The sequence below is a fragment of the Palaemon carinicauda genome, chromosome 20 (genome assembly GCF_036898095.1).
Source record: "Palaemon carinicauda isolate YSFRI2023 chromosome 20, ASM3689809v2, whole genome shotgun sequence".
NCBI lineage: Eukaryota > Metazoa > Arthropoda > Malacostraca > Decapoda > Palaemonidae > Palaemon > Palaemon carinicauda.
Window position 1 is genome coordinate 12,705,031 of NC_090744.1, and position 19,187 is coordinate 12,724,217.

General features: G+C 44.3%; 1 long non-coding RNA gene across 2 annotated transcripts in view; it reads right to left on the bottom strand.

Annotated features, from left to right (window-relative positions):
- Positions 1-568: 568 nt before the first annotated feature.
- Positions 569-19,187, bottom strand: part of LOC137660151 (uncharacterized) — a 33,904-nt gene continuing 15,285 nt past the window's right edge. The window contains exons 2-5 of one of the 2 annotated variants that reach the window (XR_011047634.1): positions 5,816-5,905; positions 4,928-5,156; positions 3,688-3,821; positions 569-2,121 (exon numbers count right to left, since the gene is read on the bottom strand). This is a non-coding gene — a long non-coding RNA (uncharacterized lncRNA). The remainder of the gene's footprint in view (positions 2,122-3,687; positions 3,822-4,927; positions 5,157-5,815; positions 5,906-19,187) is intronic. The other variant, XR_011047635.1, reaches the window with a different exon arrangement.

A 19,187-nucleotide genomic window follows, 5' to 3' on the forward strand; every position in this document is an offset into this window, starting at 1 on the left:
AAAAGGGGACCTCTCCTACCCTCCCCAATTTTGGGGGGTAGCCAACATCAAACAAATTTAACAGAAAAGGGGACCTCTCCTACTCCCCCCAATTTTGGGGGGTAGCCAACATCAAACAAATTTAACAGAAAAGGGGACCTCTCCTACTCCCCCCAATTTTGGGGGGTAGCCAACATCAACCAAATTTAACAGAAAAGGGGACCTCTCCTACTCCCCCCAAATTTGGGGGGTAGCCAACATCAAACAAATTTAACAGAAAAGGGGACCTCTCCTACTCTCCCCAATTTTGGGGGGTAGCCAACATCAAACAAATTTAACAGAAAAGGGGACCTCTCCTACTCCCCCCAATTTTGGGGGGTAGCCAACATCAAACAAATTTAACAGAAAAGGGGACCTCTCCTACTCCCCCCAAATTTGGGGGGTAGCAAACATCAAACAAATTTAACAGAAAAGGGGACCTCTCCTACTCTCCCCAATTTTGGGGGGTAGCCAACATCAAACAAATGAAACAGAAAAGGGGACCTCTCCTCTCTATGTTCCTCCCAGCCTGACAAGGGACTCGACCGTGTTCGGCTGGTACTGCTAATAATATACGACGATCAAAACCCAAAATCTGAAATGGTAACTGAAAGACACTACTGTGTGGCTAGCACAAGCCGTTGGTTATTGCTATGATTGATTGATTGATTTAAAGTTTTCAGGCATCCTGACATCTAAGGTCATTGACGCCGATAACATTTAATTTATGTATAAGCCTATTGAAAGGAAATAAATCAGGAAATTCTTTAAGTTTTAGGGGTAAAAATGTCGATGAAACTAAGCTTCCAGAGAGAAGCAATTGGAACATCAGGAAAACTTCAATTGACTCCCTAAAAATACCATAAACCAAGTTAACATTTGAATACTTGGAATAAAAACAAAAAGCAATCATAAGTTTCCCATAAAATACAAATAATTCAAGTGTCCAAAAATAATTTGTTAAATCAAAGGGTAAATTTATCCAAATCACTAAATTTGTTACAATTTCTTAGATTGAATTTTAACAAAATTACTAAATTCTTGTTCATAAGTGGTCTTTTCACAATCAGATGCTATTCTATTCAACTTTCCAATTACATATATGGTTTTACACATTATAATAGTATTTGATTAATATATTTCAAAACATTATGAAAAGGGAGAATAAATTCAATGAACTGATCTCATAAATACCCATAGTTTTATCCTCATCCTAACCAACTCCAGATGCACAAAAGGGTCATGACTACACAGGAGAGAGTTGGAAAGGGCACAAGACAGACATCAGTGGTGAGAACACTGAACCCTATATGTCCTTTGAACTGATACTGGAGTTGTAACTACTTCAAGTTCACATAGTTAATTAAGATGTCTAGTTTAAATATTGTCAAAAGAACATCCGTAGTGAGAACACTGAACCCTATACGTCCTTTGAACTGATACTGGAGTTTAACTACTTCAAGTTCACATAGTTAATTAAGATGTCTAGTTTAAATATTGTCAAAAGAACATCCGTAGTGAGAACACTGAACCCTATACGTCCTTTGAACTGATACTGGAGTTTAACTACTTCAAGTTCACATAGTTAATTAAGATGTCTAGTTTAAATATTGTCAAAAGAACATCAGTAGTGAGAAAAGTGAACCCTATACATCATTTGAACTGATACTGGAGTTAAACTACTTCAAGTTCACATAGTTAATTTAGATGTTTCAAAATTGAGTCAAAAGAAAGTGTAGAGAGTACGTGACAGAAGGAAAGTTGGCCAGGGGCACCAAGAACAATATTATTCACCTTTTAGCAACATCTTGACATTGATGAGAGACACAGAGTGGTACTGCTGTATTTCCATAAAGTATAGTATTATTAATAACAACTAACCTACAACCCTAGTGGGAAAAACAGGATGCTATAAGCCCAAGGGCTCCAACGGGGAAAAATTCCCCAGTGAGAAAAGGAAATAAGTAAAACTATATTGAGAAGTAATGAACAAAAAATATCTTTCATAAATTAACGATGTGTCGGCTGGAATTTCAATTTCTTCATGGGATCGCTGAAGTTGATCGAGGTCTATGTAGGTTTAATATCTCTCAGATGTATTACCTGTAATAAAAGAGAAAAGTTATCAAAAGGGTCACTACTGTACCTTCATTTCCTCAACTATCAGTTTAGTATAAATTCTTCGTATGAAATAGTAAAAGTGCTTCATTACCAGTCTGATAAAACTTAGGCAGCTACCCCTTCAAGTGAATTAAATTAACATCTTGTCATAGTGACTAACATTTCAAGAAAATAGACAGCCACGTTTAGCCCCACCCCTCTCTCCACTACAAAATCATCGAAAAATTCTTTCTCCTCTTCCACCACACCTCATCTCTCCATATTATCCTTCACCTTATCTCACAATCTAATTCCCTACCTCCCCGTCAATCTTCTCCCCTTAACAAGATCTTCCCAAGCCCTACTTACTCCCTCGCCACCATCCATCCTTAACCTTTTTACCCCCAGGCTCTTTGGAAATTTCCAACCCTTAACCCCAAGGGGGTTATTTTTTTCCCCAGCACATTTTGTAGTATATTTTTTTTTAAATTGCTCTAACAGCCTTAATTTTTGTCATAGAGAGGTCAGGTTGGTCTCATTTTCTTGGAAAATGCCTGAATTTTCTCAAACAATTATCAAAAATATGAAAAAAAAAATTTTATAGCATTTTTTTGCAAGGACGTACCGGTACGTCCATGGGGGTAAAGGGTTGAGTTTTGTGAAACGTACCAGTAGGTCCTTTGGGGGTAAAGGGTTGAGTTTTGTGAAACGTACCAGTAGGTCCTTTGGGGGTAAAGGGTTGAGTTTTGTGAAACGTACCAGTAGGTCCTTTGGGGGTAAAATGGTTAACACATGGACATACCATTTCAGTCCTGACACAACCTACTGTATATCCTTCAATGATTTCAATAGATTTTAGAGTACAGAAAACTGAAAGACCAAATATTACAATTAGACCTTTGCAAACAAAATTGTTTGACATGCTCATTGTTTACCATAACTTCAATATATCAAAGGGTAGTTTATCAAGATTATAGGAAAATATAACAGAGATCAGGAAATAGGTAGTACTATTTTGTACATTAATCTTGTCTATTAAAATGACTGATTAGAATGAGGTTCTTCTCATAAAAACCTAAGGTTGTCTTAGATAGCAAGAAAAAGAGAATTTCTATGAAAAATTAGCAATAGTGTGCCCTTTTAAATGAACATTGTGATAATTTTTGTATCAACGTGAGAATACTGTATCTATTCAAATAAAAAATATTTACTTAGATTAATCAATTGCAAGTGTGAATACGCTCATAAACTTCAACAGTATTTTCCGTAATTTCAAATATATTTCAATAATGAATTTCTTTTTTTTATTGATTCCTGTGGGAGAATTCTATCTGTTAATATCAGGGTTGGACTTTTAATTTTTGTCCACATGGCCCAGCATTGGACAGAGAAGGCCATTCTAAACTGGGGTGCAATAAGGCAAAAAACGCACTGCACTGCGAGGTAAAATGTCAAGGTAGGTCAGGTAGCAAGATGGGGAGGAAAAGCAAGAAAAGAGGTCAATTTGAATAAAAAATAAAGGGGTACAGTTATGGATAGAAGAGATAATGAAATGAGTATCTACTGTACCTATATATTAGCTCAGTATAAATGTCCACGAAGTAAGGCCGAATATCCTGTTAGATTGGCATTACGAACATCCGCGTGTAGTCGTATCCCACTGGCGATGGTCGTGGGGGACTTTGGCTGGCTATAGCCTACACCTGAAAGATAATGAGAAAATCAAGAACATGGAATATTAAGTGTCAACTGCAAGGGTAATAATTATGATTTTAAAAACAATAGAATAAAATACAGATCGCAACTTTTAAAAGGTTTTTTGCATACATCCCTCAGTTCTTTCTCTAATACAAACCAAAGTCAATCTGTTTGAAGTGAATCTGTTTGTATGTTAAATTTGTGATCAACTTATCATACACGAGTATTAATGGAAAACCTTTTACTCTCTTCCTCTCGAAACTCAATAGATCTAACTCCACTCTCGAACACACTTTATCTGTAATAGGCTGGTCTCCCTCGTTACCAATGCCTTAATCTGATTACCCCTTTTCATTCGGGACCAAACCTTTAGAGGAGAGCCGTTAGGCTAAACATGACTGTGAAGTTTCGATACTGATTTACAGAGTTCTTAAGAAGAGAGCTAAAATCATACATGATGCTTAGTGGCAAGATTAGACTGGATTGTAATATCTGAGACACATAGGACAGTGCTGGAACTGGGGAGGCCAAATCAGCCATCTACACAACCACTACAGTAGTACAAGAGATCAAACTACCCAGAACTCAAACAATTCCGTATTCAAACAATTTTCAAGCATAGAAGTATTTGTTTTATACAGTAAGATTAATGAGCTTTTTAACCCTTTTACCCCCAAGCTATTTGGAACTTTCCAACCCTTAACCTCCAGGTGTTTTCTTTTTCAAGCACATTTTGCAATATTTTTTTTTTTTTTCAAATTGCTCTACCAACCTAAATTTTCGTCATAGAGAGGTCAGGTTGGTCTCATTCTTTTGGAAAATGCCTGAAGTTTCTCAAAAAGTTATCAAAGATATGCAAAAAAAATTTAAAAAGCAGTTTTTTGCAAGGACGTACCGGTACATCCATGGGGGTAAAAGAAGGAGTTTTGTGAAACGTACCAGTACGTTACGTCCATTGGGGGTAAAAGGGCCTCTCTTGGAAAAGCCCGAGGAGGATTTATACCACACAAAGATAGGGCATTGCCTGGGTATACTTATGAAAGATACACTAACTCTAATGAGGTTTGGTAACGCAACTGGGGACCTTAAGATCAATCCCTTACTTACTTACCATTCCAAAATCTCAAGGTTTTTCAGGAAGAAACCACATGACGAGGGACAACTATTTGATGTGGAGGGCTGGTAATAAATCCCGGGTAACTATGCTCTTCACTGCATGGATGCAGGACTTTTGGCCCAGTGTGAGTAATATCTTCCTAAAACTCGGTCCTCAATTCATCAGAGACCTTGAAGGTCTCTAGGGTTCCCAACGTGGCTTCACAGAGAAACGGAGTCTTAACCTGGGCCATGAAAATGTTACAAATTACTCACTAGACAGGTCCTCATTCGGCGATGCAAAAATATCCAACAGGAAACATATATCTCATAAACTATATCAATAACTAAATATGACAAATTTATAATTTGTATTTTTCCTAACGATACAAACCTTAGCTATTTATTTTTTTGTTTTTGTTTCATGTGTTGATGTCGGCTACCCCCCAAAATTGGGGGAAGTGCCTTGGTGTATGTATGTACTTTCGGCAAAGCTGAAAGTAATACCCCTAAATAGCGTAGCTTTGTATTTCAGTTACGGAACAAACTAATAAAACGATATATAGTTTAATGTTGCTTATAAAGCAACATTTGCAATATGAAACAGACTTTGTTGATGTTTGCACCTGAGAATCATAGGCATGCAAGTTAGGTGAAGCCTTCCCTTGGTGTTAAATTTGACTTGCAAATAATCCAACCTACTAACAGGTTCTTGTACCCCCATTAAGTTTGTAAGTCGAGTCTTCTCTCTACATTTTAAAATATTCAGTCAGAATTTATATAAAACTTGAATTTTACATGAAGCCTGTTGAATTTTGGAGAAAACTGAAAGGGGGTAAAAAATAAATGGGTAAAATTTCATGAAGGATCAAAAGTCGAGAGCCCCCATCTTAGGATTACTTACCAGTGGATTTTCTATGCTATTCAGGATGAAGGATTATTTTCCTACGCGATATCAACGAAGATTTCTCCATAGCCTGGTCATCCTGGTCAACTTAAAATGAATAATTAATGTCATTATAAAAAGGAGATTAACCATCCCCATGAGTCGAACTTCAATTCTTACAGAGCTCAGCCAAACAAATTTGGGAGGGAAAAATATATAACATGTAAGAGATCAAAATATGATAAAAACCTATGATAGACATCTGAATTTCATCTGTTAAACCTATGCTTCTTAAAAATGACCAAGTTCAAGTAATTTGTATTTTTCCTAACGAAACAAACCGTGAGCTCTTTATTAAGGAAAATACTTTCAGAGAAAGACTAGACATAAGACTTCTAGCCAGGTGTAACACCCCACTTCTAGTTAGTGGGGGGAGTTGGTAGTACTGGCTAGCTTGCCCTCTCACACACACACACACCTGTCTTTTATGGTCAGTTTTGCTTACAGGCAGAATTTACCAGGGGATAGGTGTTGGCAGGCCAAATTTGTATTAAGAGCTAAAGGTTGGTATCGTTACAAAAAATACAAATTGCTTTAAATTTGTTATTTGTTCCGACACTAAATACAGGCCCTTTTGCTCTTCATTGAGGAAGACTCGCCCCTAAGGCGGTGGCAGTGCTAACCAACTGGCTGGCTTTTGACCCAGGGTTTTTCCCCCTTCGTGTTACGCACTTAAAAGGGGGAAAACCTCGACACTTCGCTAAAAACCTCTGTGCAATAGCACGCTCTACAGCCTAATCAATCTGTGTGATTGTACGATACCAGCAGTGTGACTAGTCTAGGTAAGATTTCTCAAAAATGAAGGGATCTTTAAACCAACAAACGTTACCAAATCCCACCTCCCCAGGGTGCATGAGAACATGAGTATACACCTGTGGTTTTACCTGCAAAGAGAGGAGGCCAGTTTGCAAAGTATCGTAATCTTTGAACCAACCATAAAGGTTAGCCAATCCCACTTAGCCAGGGGATATGGGGACAAGGATCTACAGTATCTCTATACCAGGTTACACAAGGGAAATGGTTTTACCTATAGACAGAGGAGGCCAGCTTGCAAAGTACTGCAGGTGCTGTTCCCCCAGAGATGGGAAGATGAAAGAAAGAGCCAGTCATTCTTCTCATTCATCCCAGACTTAATCCATAGTAACCTCGGCACTACACCATCTGCTACTTGCCCATCAAGGAGCCTGAGATGTTTAAATCATTTTGTCATCCTGCCACCACATGGGCAAGGGAGAATGTACCTATGTTCGTGGGGGTCTTGTCTTCAAGGTAATGGGTAGCTTAAGTCGTCCGATGCTTCCACAGACCCGCTTGTAGAACCTGTATCAGTAGTTTTTCTTGAATGCTATGGCCATACCTATGCCCCTAACGTCATGAGCTGTGGGTCATCTCATTTAAGGAGAAGGATCAGCGTTCAACGCTTATGACCTTGCGAATCCAAGCCGAGAACGGGCTCTTGGTGATCCTTCGGTTTACCTTCCCTGAACTGACAAAGAGTACTGACACTGGGGTGAGCTCCTGTAGTTCTCCTGAGGTAGCACCTCAGGTTCTCCCTAGTGTATTACAGTAGCTGTTGATCTGGATCATTGGTCACGCTACATAGGACTCCCAATCTAAATGGTTTGAATGTGGGATCCGAGCTTCTAGGAACAAAGTTGAGTATTACCTTACCCATCACCGTGACTGAGACGAAGGACCATAGGATTTGCTAACTCTCTTGGCCAAAGACAAAAGGAGCGAGAGAACTGTCTTCAAGGACAGGTGAAGATCTGCTGTTTGGCGTCCTGGGTCCTTGGGGGAACTCTTTAGGGACCGAAGGACACGAACCATGTTACGTGGATTAGGTCCAACTTCTGACTGAGAGAATACCAACACAGAGGAAAGGTTAATACTTTTCAGCTTGAAGCCGAAGCTCAAGGACGAGTAGTAGCCTTTCATTGCCGAGACCGAGGGGAGTTTCCCCCTTGAAGGTTATGCTGGAAAGTAGCAACGAGGGGGTGAGATACCCTGTCCATGACATCAACCACTGAAGGAAGTCCGCTAGCCTGTTAGCCAGCAATTGGAGAATTCTGGAGGTATCCAGAAAATCCTTTTACAACTTGCTGTGAAAGCTTCTCCGTGTAAGGAGATGTTGGAAAGTGTCCAGGCGTGAAGAATGTAGGGGGCCTATGGCTCTATGGAAGATGATCACACGAGGCTGTCTAGTAAATTGTGTCGTGGAGGGAGTTTCTCGGCACTTCCGTCAGCATCCTAAGAAGGTACAGGACCATCCCACAGATGCAAAGCGGAGCCGAGAGGGGCAATGCCAGGTTGCAGATGATCAAGCAGTGCAGGGAAAAATGGCGAAAACGCCAATGCTTACCTGCCGTTGCCAAATGCATTCAGCCCTAGAGCCTGGGGATCCGGGACTGGTGAACCGTAGAGTGGAGACAAGTTATTCAGGGACGTTGCGAAGAGATCCACTCTCTGGAACCCCTCAAACTCAGGACTTTGTAGGCCACTGCATGATACAAAGACCACTCGGTTACCACTATCCGAGTAGCTCTGCTCAGAAGACCGTGAGCACATTCCTGCTTGTCCGGAATAATTGAGCTGATAGAGAAACAAGAGTTGCCTTAAGAACATTTACCATACCATGCTAGAAGAGAGAAGTGCTGCGAAAAACAAGCACCGCCCTATTTGTTCTAAATGAGCCACTATCATGGTGTCGTCGTTCGCCATTACCACCGAGTGACCCACCAGGGATTGATGTATCTGCTGCAAGGCTGCACTCATCTCTAGGAAATTTAAATGATAGTACCACTCACATTCTGACCAGAGGCTGGAGGCCGAGTCGTACAGCATGTAGGGTCAACCTTTCTTTTGCAGCATCTGAAGAGAGCGTCAAATCTCCTCGGCGGAGATTCTCTTTTGTCAATCCTCTTCTCAGGTCCGTTCCCTGCCTGAGTCCCGTAGACCAGAAAAAAAGGGGACATTCCTCATGCTGAATCCCTGGGATCTGGCTGCCCCTAAAGAGATTGGATTTGAAGGAGTCCGATGCGGGCTTTATAAACCAGAGTGAAACGGTGGCTCTTGAGATGTAAACACTTCTGGCTGAAAGTCTCTCATATAAGTTAGAGACTACCACCATCTTCGACATTGGACCCCATTGATCGAGGAAACTTCTGCAGGCTGGTGATGATAAACATGCCTAAGAATAACCGTCTCTGATAAAAAAGCAGGGATATTTCTTGATATTTACTTCAACACTTGATTGCAGTAAACTAGAGTTGTCTCTGTGGTGATGAAAAGCCACCGAGTCTGTTAAGATTAGCCAGTCCCGAAATCTTCAGGGAACGAAGCAGATCCTGTAGGGCCAGGTTGACACCAAGGTAAAAACTCTCTTGAAAACCTGCCTTCTCGCCGAACAGTCTGATGAACTAACTTGTTCCAGGAGAGAACGAAAACTGGGCACTTCTATCAGGAAGAACCGACTGTAGAAGCTCGAAGATACCTTGATTAAGTAAGTCGTTCTGCAAAAAAGACAATGGCCAAGTCTGGGAGTCTGACTGATTTTCAGATTTGCATGCATTAAAGAGAGAACCACCATCACACCTCAACAGGTGGGTGGGATGAGATGTGCGGGTCGACATCGGGCTTAGACAGCCAAGCCCCGCAAGACAGAACGGCCTTGGACCCGGGAAAAAAAGTTGAGATTCAATAAGGTAATACAGTAACAAAAATATTAATTTCAAGGTTTCCTGAAAAAATAGACTACTGGGAAAATTATATATGACGAAGACTCTGATGACTTTGATGGCAATGACTTAAACTTAATGACGAGGGCGACGATAATGAATTTGACGAATTCAATAATGATGACTTCACAATTCGTCGAATGCTTCCAAGATGACGTCAACATCAAAAAACTTCCTCCTGCATCTCCAGTAGACAGAGGCGATAATCTCTGGGGTAGAGGAACACGTTTCGTCGGACGCGAAGGAAGGTTCAGACTAATAGGTACATTAGCGAATCTATTAGGAGAGAGCCGAAGAATAGGAGCCGTCAACGCCAAGGAGGGCCACAGTAAACGAACAGCGTCGTCTGAGAGGGACTCCTCCACTCGAGGGGTCCCTCACTGCCTCACTAGGGGAGACAATGGGAGGAGACCCGGAACGAGGTTGTCCCGGCATTACCGGGACGCCACTCGTGTACTCGACTTCTTCCCCTCCGAGGCTGACCTCGAAGGGGGAGAATCCATTTTAAACTTCTTCCGCCTACCAAACCTCACCCACTGGGAGGGCGACCACTCCCGACACACACTACAATGATATTCCTTCGAACACGAGTGACCTCGGCACGAAGGGCAGATACAGGATCCGTCTCCTCCGAGGACATGAAGGTGCTGCAACCAGTCAAGTGATGGTGAGAACATATTCTTTCCAAGCAGCAATGATGCTGGCAATAACCATGTAGATGGTAATCTGAAAAGAGAAAAAAATAACAAATATTTCTTTATATCTATAGAAAGTTCAATAAAAAAAAATATGGTTACTAAAACACAAATAGGAACAAGTTTTTCCAGATTAAAATAAAGTTCTGAAATAAAATGTAACAAAATTATCAATTCTAAGGTTTCCTGAAAAAAATATTAATTATAAGGTTTCCTGAAAAACTATACTACAGGGAAAATTATATATGACGAAGTCTCTGTTGACTTCAAATGACGATGACAACCACCACCACGACTGACAAAGTTAATGACGAGAGGGACTCCCACAGAGGGCTCCCTCGCTGCCCCTCTAGGGTGGACACAATGGGAGGACACCCCAAACGAGGTTGTCCCGGCATTATCAGGGCGCCACTTGTACTCTTTTTGTCCTTCGAGGCTGACCCCTAAAAGGGAGAATCTCTTTTAAACTACTACTTCTGCCTACCAACCCTCACCCACGGGGAGGGCGACCACTCCCGACACACAAGGAGATTAATTCGAACACGAGTGACCTCGGCACGAAGGACAGAGACTGTGAGAAACCGTCTCCTCCGAGGACATGAAGGAGTTGCAACGCCGTCCTTCACGGCCTGGACAGAGTGGCATGGTTGGACCTCACGGGTAGGCACACCTGAAAAAGAAAAAGCGAAAAGAAATTAGTTCAAGACAGTTTAGGTTAACGGGAGAGTGAGACACATCTACACTCGACCGAGCCGAAATAAAAAGTGACGGTTAGTCACTAGTGCTGGCTGAAGCTGTGGGTAAACAAGGGTAGTTAAACTCTGGCTAACTTTAGTTTCGACTAGTTTTCAGCTACACCGAAATAACAATGCTAGGTTAAGGAGTGTAAGGTTTGTATCTTGTGTCGGGACAACCAATGTTCATAATAAAACCTGCCAGAAAAAAAATCTACAGCTAAAAACAAACAGGTCACTGAAAATGAAAAATTCGGAGATAATTATTTATGTGAATTATCTTTCAGCTTACCTGGAAGGTAGCCATTAAGACTTTGATTGCCAGGTGACAACACTGCCTAACCGCTTGAGCGGGTAAGGTTGGGGTGGCTGGGGGGGGGGCACTCTAGCAGCTCCAGTAGACAGAGGCGATAACCTCTGGGGTAGAGGAACACGTTTCGTCGGACGTGAAGGAAGGTTCAGACTAATAGGTACATTAGCGAACCTATTAGGAGAGAGCCGAAGAATAGGAGCCGTCAACGCCAAGGAGGGCCACAGTAGACGAACGTCGTCGTCTGAGAAGGACTCCTCCGCTCAAGAGCAAGGGCTCCCTCACTGCCTCTCTAGGGGAGACAATGGGAGGAGACCCAGGACGAGATTGTCGCGGCGTTACCAGGACGCTACTCGTGTACTCAACTTCTTCCCCTCCGAGGCTGACCTCGAAGGAGGAGAATCCATTTTAAACTTCTTCCGCTTACCAAACCTCACCCACTGGGAGGGCGACCACTCCCCGACAAAATTACAAGGATATTTCTTCGAACACGAGTGACCTCGGCACGAAGGGCAGAGACTGTGAGGATCTGTCTCCTCCGAGGACATGGTGCTGCTGCAACCAGTCAAGTGATGGTGAGAACATATTCTTTCCAAGCAGCAATGATGCTGGCATAACCATGTAGATGGTAATCTGAAAAGAGAAAAAAATAACAAATATTTCTTTATATCTATAGAAAGTTCAATAAAAAAAATATGGTAACTAAAATACAAATAAGAACGCTTTTCCGGATTAAAAGTTCTGAAATAAAATGTAATAAAATTATCAATTCTAAGGTTTCCTGGAAAAAATATTAATTATAAGGTTTCCTGAAAAATTATATTACAGGGAAAATTATATATGACGAAGTCTCTGTTGACTTCAAATGACGATGACAACCACCACCACGACTGACAAACTTAATAATGAAGGCCACAAACAGCGTCGTCTGAGAGGGACTCCCATGGAGGGATCCCTCACTACCCCTCTAGGGTAGACACAATGGGAGGACACCCCAAAACGAGGTTGTCCCGGCATTATTAGGGCGCCACTTGTACTTGTCCTTCGAGACTGACCCCTAAAATGGAAAATCTCTATTAAACTACTTCTGCCTACCAAACCTTACACACGGGGAGGGCGACCACTCCCGGCACACTCTACAAGGAGATTAATTCGAACAAGAGTGACCTCGACACGAAGGACAGAGACTGTGAGAAACCGTCTCCTCCGAGGACATGAAGGAGTTGCAACGGTGTCCTTCACGGCCTGGACAGAGTGGCATGGTTGGACCTCACATGTAGGCACACCTGAAAAAGAAAAAGCGAAAAGAAATTAGTTCAAGACAGTTTAGGTTAACGGGAGAGTGAGACACGTCTACACTCGACCGAGCCGAAATAAAAAGTGACGGTTAGTCACTAGAGCTGGCTGAAGCAGTGGGTAAACACTGGGTAGTTACACTCTGGTTAACTCAAGTTTCGACTAGTTTTCAGCTACACCGAAATAACAATGCTAGGTTAAGGAGTGTAAGGTTTGTATCTTGTGTCGGGACAACCAATGTTCATAAAATCTGCCAGAAAAAAAATCTACAGCTAAAAACAAACAGGTCACTGAAAATGAAAAATTCGGAGATAATTATTTATGTGAATTATCTTTCAGCTTACCTGGAAGGTAGCCATTAAGACTTTGATTGCCAGGTGACAACACTGCCTAACCGCTTGAGCGGGTAAGGTTGGGGTGGCTGGGGGGGGGAGGGCACTCTAGCAGCTCCAGTAGACAGAGGCGATAACCTCTGGGGTAGAGGAACACGTTTCGTTGGACGTGAAGGAAGGTTCAGACTAATAGGTACATTAGCGAACCTATTAGGAGAGAGCCGAAGAATAGGAGCCGTCAACGCCAAGGAGGGCCACAGTAGACGAACGTCGTCGTCTGAGAAGGACTCCTCCGCTCAAGGGCAAGGGCTGCCTCACTGCCTCTCTAGGGGAGACAATGGGAGGAGACCCAGGACGAGATTGTCGCGGCGTTACCAGGACGCTACTCGTGTACTCAACTTCTTCCCCTCCGAGGCTGACCTCGAAGGAGGAGAATCTATTTTAAACTTCTTCCGCTTACCAAACCTCACCCACTGGGAGGGCGACCACTCCCCGACAAAAATACAAGGATATTTCTTCGAACACGAGTGACCTCGGCACGAAGGGCAGAGACTGTGAGGATCTGTCTCCTTCGAGGACATGGTGCTGCTGCAACCAGTCAAGTGATGGTGAGAACATATTCTTTCCAAGCAGCAATGATGCTGGCATAACCATGTAGATGGTAATCTGAAAAGAGAAAAAAAATAACAAATATTTCTTTATATCTATAGAAAGTTCAATAAAAAAAAATATGGTAACTAAAATACAAATAAGAACAAGCTTTTCCGGATTAAAAGTTCTGAAATAAAATGTAATAAAATTATCAATTCTAAGGTTTCCTGGAAAAATTATTAATTATAAGGTTTCCTGAAAAATTATACTACAGGGAAAATTATATATGACGAAGTCTCTGTTGACTTCAAATGACGATGACAACCACCACCACGACTGACAAACTTAATAATGAAAGCCACAAACAGCGTCGTCTGAGAGGGACTCCCACGGAGGGATCCCTCACTACCCCTCTAGGGTAGACACAATGGGAGGACACCCCAAAACGAGGTTGTCCCGGCATTATTAGGGCGCCACTTGTACTTGTCCTTCGAGACTGACCCTTAAAATGGAAAATCTCTATTAAACTACTACTTCTGCCTACCAAACCTCACACACGGGGAGGGCGACCACTCCCGGCACACTCTACAAGGAGATTAATTCGAACAAGAGTGACCTCGACACGAAGGACAGAGACTGTGAGAAACCGTCTCCTCCGAGGACATGAAGGAGTTGCAACGGTGTCCTTCACGGCCTGGACAGAGTGGCATGGTTGGACCTCACATGTAGGCACACCTGAAAAAGAAAAAGCGAAAAGAAATTAGTTCAAGACAGTTTAGGATAACGGGAGAGTGAGACACGTCTACACTCGACCGAGCCGAAATAAAAAGTGACGGTTAGTCACTAGAGCTGGCTGAAGCAGTGGGTAAACACTGGGTAGTTACACTCTGGTTAACTCAAGTTTCGACTAGTTTTCAGCTACACCGAAATAACAATGCTAGGTTAAGGAGTGTAAGGTTTGTATCTTGTGTCGGGACAACCAATGTTCATAATAAAACCTGCCAGAAAAAAAATCTACAGCTAAAAACAAACAGGTCACTGAAAATGAAAAATTCGGAGATAATTATTTATGCGAATTATCTTTCAGCTTACCTGGAAGATAGCCATTAAGACTTTGATTGCCAGGTGACAACACTGCCTAACCGCTTGAGCGGGTAAGGTTGGGGTGGCTGGGGGGGGGAGGGCACTCTAGCAGCTCCAGTAGACAGAGGCGATAACCTCTGGGGTAGAGGAACACGTTTCGTTGGACGTGAAGGAAGGTTCAGACTAATAGGTACATTAGCGAACCTATTAGGAGAGAGCCGAAGAATAGGAGCCGTCAACGCCAAGGAGGGCCACAGTAGACGAACGTCGTCGTCTGAGAAGGACTCCTCCGCTCAAGGGCTCCCTCACTGCCTCTCTAGGGGAGACAATGGGAGGAGACCCAGGACGAGATTGTCGCGGCGTTACCAGGACGCCACTCGTGTACTCGACTTCTTCCCCTCCGAGGCTGACCTCGAAGGAGGAGAATCTATTTTAAACTTCTTCCGCTTACCAAACCTCACCCACTGGGAGGGCGACCACTCCCGACACACACTACAATGATATTCCTTCGAACACGAGTGACCTCGGCACGAAGGGCAGAGACAGGATCCGTCTCCTCCGAGGACATGAAGGTGCTGCAACCAGTCAAGTGATGGTGAGAACATATTCTTTCCAAGCAGCAATGATGCTGCCATAACCATGTAGATGGTAATCTGAAAAGAGAAAAAAATAACAAATATTTCTTTACATCAATAGAAAGTTTAATAATAATAAAAAAAAATATGGTAACAAAAACAAAACTAGGAAAATTGTTTTTCCTGATTAAAATAGTTCTGAAATAAAATGTAACAATAAAATATGGTAACTAAAACACAAATAGGAACAAGTTTTTCCAGATTAAAATGACAAATTCGAAGATAATTTGTATTTTTCCTAACCATACAAACCTTAGCTATTTACAAAGGGTTATTACTTTTAGCGTAGCTGAAATGGCGAGCCATTAGAATTTAACGAGGGTGTATTACCCCCGCGCTAGTTAGCGGGGGGGTAGGGGAGTGGTAGCTAGCTACCCCTCCTCCCCCTCACACACAGGTGAATACTCACTTTCACTTAGAGGTAGGACTTGTCTTGGGGGACAGGGCTGGCGGGCAAATATGTGTAAATAGCTAAGGTTTGTATGGTTAGGAAAAATACAAATTATCTTCGAATTTGTCATTTGTTCCGTAACCGAAATACAAACCACGCTATTTACAAAGGGTGACTTATCCCTTAGGAAGGGTGGAAAGTCCCCAGCCATACTGGCTTTGGCTTTACCCGGGGACTCAGAATCCGAGTGAGTCGCACTCGAGAAAAGGAGTCCCTGCACCTCACAAGTTCCTTGCACCGCACGGAACCATGTGGCCTACGTAAGCTTGTGTGTGAAGGAAGAAGTGTGACCCGTCTTAGGCAGTTGACCTGGAGTTCCAGAAGGAACTCTGGGTTAAGACGTTCCCAATACCACCTCGTCAGGGTATGGGGGACGCGACAGTATTGACTCAATACTCGGAACACAAGGAAGCATGGTTTACCTGCAGAGGTTCGAGGTCAGCTATGCAGAGACCAGGATGCTGCTTCCCCGTAGAGGGGATGATGAAGAAAGAAGTAAGGGCCAGACATACTTCTTTCGTTCATGCAGACTAAAACCTGATAACAATGCCCTCAACCTTCTGCTACCTGTCCAAAAAGGAGCCTGAGGTTAGACCAGCTGTTGTGTAGCCACCACAGAGCGATAGAAAACGTATCGAGACTCCTGTGGGTCACGCCCTGCAGGAAGCGGGCTGCGAAGGTCATCAGACGCTTCCAGACTCCAGCTTGTAGCACCTGCGTCACAGAGTAGTATTACTCGAAGGCGAGGGACGTTGCGATGTATCCAACATCGTGCTGTAGGGCGACGTGACGGGGGAGGGTCTGAAGACAGGTCGAGATGAATGTCCTTGAGTCCGGGCTGAAGAGGTATACTGGTGACTCTCCCCCCATGTCCTCCTTGTGTTCCCAAATCGGCTGCAACTGAGGCCAAACTGCAGCTGTTCCCAGGGCTAACCTCTCGATTCCTGTACTGGCAAGAAAGAGAAGGTCTTGGGACATCAGACACAGAATGGAGACTCAAAATCTTGAATGAATCGGACCGAAGGGTCGGGACCCTCAGATTCTGAGTCTAGCCAACAACTCAGGAGCGAGCCTGAATGTTGCCTTCCCCTCTTCCTTAGAAAGGGGGGGAGTAGTAAGAGACCAAGAAGATTGCTTACACACTGGCCGTGGCCAGAGTGAGCAGAAGACCCAGGGCGGAATACAATCCGAGGCCTGTCGTAAAGGGTCTTGAGAAGATCTCTTAAAGGACTAAAAGTCCGAGCCATGCTCCAAGTTGGAGGTCTTCCTCCGACTAGGGCAGGGACGATCGTAGCTTCGCATGAGCGAGGATAGATCCAGCGGGCAGGAAAAAGTTATTCCTTTAAGCCTGAAGGTCAGGGAAAGGCTGAGCGACAGGCTTCATTGCCAAGAGCGGAAAGGAGTTTCCTCCCGCCGAAAGGCAATAAGACCGTTATTGCTGGAGAAGAGGCCTCACGGGAAGAGGTACATCTCCCACGGCACCAACCACCTTAGACTCTTCATTTTGCCTGGGAGACCCCTGTGGATGACTATCGCAGATGACGCGACCTCCGTACCGCGACTGTAGCGGGTTGTCTCTTCTAGAGGAGGAAGCGTAGTGTCTCCAGGCATGAAGCCGAAGCGACGCCCCGGTTCGGGAGAGATGTCGCAGTGTGGTTGCTTGAGTAGTCTGCGCCGTGGGAGAAGCTCTCCCGGGAGTTCCGTCAGGGGAAGCAGAGGGTCCAGAAACCGTTCTGCACATAGTCCCAGTGGAGCTCTCCCATTGAAAGGTTGACAGACAACCTGGTTTGTTGAGACCCATTGTCCGCAGACAAAAAGGAGGGAAGACGCAGGCGTCGAAGTTGTCCCACCATCACCGGAATGCATCTTGCCAGAGTCTCGGGGTCTGAGACTGGGGGGAAAACTAGCGGAAGCTTGAGGTTCCAAGCTGTCGTGATCAGGTCCCCCAGACCAGCACTTGCTGGTTACCCAAGGTCAAAGACCCCTAGGTACACTCTCTCTATGAGGCTCTGCTCGGATAGTCTGAGAGAAACATTCCCCTGCCTGGAATGAGAGAGCCGATGGTGGAATTGAGAGAATCTCAATCATCCCGATATCTCTACTGCAAGATGTGAAGGTGTGAAAATGCGTCCCCTGCTGGTTAGCATGAAGTCGACACGCAACGGGGCGACTTGGCAGGAGCGGTAGGATCTGAAGAGGGGCCAGACTAAGGCCCTTAAGCCTGCCTGAATGATGGAGAGGTATCCTTCAGGTCTTGACCATAGGCCTGGACCGGAACATGCCCCCCCCCCCTTTCCTTTGACGAGTCCGAGAACCGCATCAAGAATGTGGGGAAAGGACGAGAATATCCACTACCATCAAGAGGCTCCATAGGTCAACACCCATTGCAGGTTTAATAGTTCCGCTGGTCCCATAGGGCCAGGGAGTCCGGTTAAACATTGCCTGAAGCCACCGGAACTTGGATCGCCCCACATGGAACTTATCCTGAGGCGACCGTTCGGACTATAAACGGGTCAATGAGGAAAGAAGAACTAGGAAACGTTCCAAGGTAGGGCTGAAAACTCTGCTTGACTGAGAACAGGTACTGCGACTCTCCTCAGTCTTGCCACGGTGAACCGAAAGGAAGGCTCGGAGGATGTGGTAACAGAATCTGGCGTCCCCAGGTGGCCACCCATCCAAGTACCGACGTTGCTTAACCTCGCTGGACGGACGAGAAGCGGGGTTCCAACGTGGTAAGGCGGTTGACTCAATATCATGGCCAGATACTCCAGATGTTGAGGCAGAGGAAGAGAAGGCTCCAAGCAAAATACCATGAGCCCACACTCATGGTCAGCATTCGGAAGCTTTTCCCGGCGCTGAAGAAGGTCGAAACCCGAGCCTACCGGAGTTGACCAGCCCTCCAAACAGCAGAGGAGGCGGAAGTCTGCACCTGAGCGGCCAAGAGGAAGGCAGGGAGAGTTCTCTGGGGAAACAAACCTGCTATGCCACGGCGGGATAGCCACACTGCATCATAAGCAGGAATACTTGCAGTTTAGGCTGAATTCGACGAGCACCCTGGAAGATGGATGGAATGGAAACTGAAAGTACCCGTCCTTCCGATCCAGGGTTAAAGGAGTCCTGTCGCCTCGTTACCAGTCTGATCGATTCTGCTGGTCTACGCTGGCCGAAGTTTGTTCGACAAACTTGATCAGGGCTGAGAGGTCGACTATGGACATCCCCTCTCAGATCCTTCCTTACAAGAAAGGATCGACTGAGGGGGCCGGGGGTGAAGCCGTCGATGATCCTAAGGAAGACCTTCGTCTAAGGTATGGATCATTCTGCCCAACCGGGCAACTCTGCTGATGCTATGGCATAGAGGTTCAGAGACACTGAATTCGCTGACAGAGACGGCAGGCGCGATATCCTTGGCTACTCACAGAGATTGTGCGGGAATGGGCATCGGGAAGCTGTCATTCGGATGAGTAAC